The sequence below is a fragment of the Halyomorpha halys genome, unplaced genomic scaffold (assembly GCF_000696795.3).
Source record: "Halyomorpha halys isolate HHAL.00 unplaced genomic scaffold, Hhal_1.1 Scaffold658.1, whole genome shotgun sequence".
Lineage (NCBI taxonomy): Eukaryota > Metazoa > Arthropoda > Insecta > Hemiptera > Pentatomidae > Halyomorpha > Halyomorpha halys.
The window spans coordinates 43,903-45,263 of record NW_027110302.1 but is presented as its reverse complement, the minus strand read 5'-3'; positions in this window follow the sequence as shown (position 1 = coordinate 45,263).

Below are 1,361 nucleotides of genomic sequence, written 5' to 3'. Positions count from 1 at the left end.
GACAGTAGATGTGGCAGCATGCCACTGTCTTGTAAAACCAGTTTACAAGGTGACACTTCACTGCCAAGGAAGCAACTGGTATATGTCAGTTTCCATCATAACATTTACTCTTGACTAAAATTAACTAAAAATAATACTCTTTTTATCAAAATTATAAGTTTAAACCAAATGAATTATTTTTTAAATATTATCGCGAGTAAGCTTATGACACAACTTATGCTTTAACTGCACAATCCATTCGTAATTTTTAAGAAATTCCTGACTCATTAAATGGGTTTAAATAAATAAATTGTACTTAATTTTAGTCTCAAAACAATTTTTTTTTTTTATAAGTCTGACGTTTCGGCCAATTCGGTCATCCTCAAGGATAGTATATTACAAACAGCTTTTATTATACTTATGATTTTTAATAATTTTGAACAAATAACAATATTATTAATAAATTATCATACCTTAATACAATTTTAGAACTACATTTTAAAATTACAGTCTCAAGAAAGGGTAAAGATTATATAAAATATTAAATGAGTTACGATTTGTAAATTTAACTAACTGGCCCGCACAAAATGATTCCTTACATCGTATATTAATAAAAAAAACCAAAGTAGAAAAAAAGAAAACACTTAGTAGTGTCATTGAGTGACGTCATATCAGCTGTAATGCGTTTGCGTGCACTAATGACCAGATTTACGTCAGAATTTTGAAATCATAGTTTAAAAGAAAACTCCAAAAGTTGTTTCACTAAAATCTGCCACATTAGCACATAATCCATGTGTTCATCAATTATTTTATTACATACATGAATGATAATTTTAAGACTTTAAAATGGGTTTTGATAGGAAATTATATTGGCGCCCAAACATCGTATTTTTTTTTTTTTTTGTAATGAAAATATATTTATTATTATTTTAGTAACGATTCGAAAGCTTAAAGCGTTTATAGTTGCAATTCAAATATATGTTAGAGAAGTCCCAACCAAGTAGATTTTTGTCTTTTCAGTCTCGTGCGATGATTTCAAGTTAGTCAATAGTACAGATAATGGCCTTGAAAACGGGTTTATCTATCGATGATAAGAGTAGGTTTATTAAGGATACTTTGGGGCTGAATAATATTTCGAAACATTTGTTAAGATAAATTTATGGATGTTTATTTTGATTCCATGAATCCATTTAACGGCATAGTTGCTGGCAAGGAAAGGTGTAATTAAATAAAACAAAAATAATGTATGATAAACCGGATTTGTCCGAATAGGTCATACTCTCCTCACGCACTCTCACCTGATCAGAAAACTGCCACCTCCAACGTGCAAATATTGTCAGTCCATTCTTACGATTAGACATATTTTCGAAAAGTGTACTCAC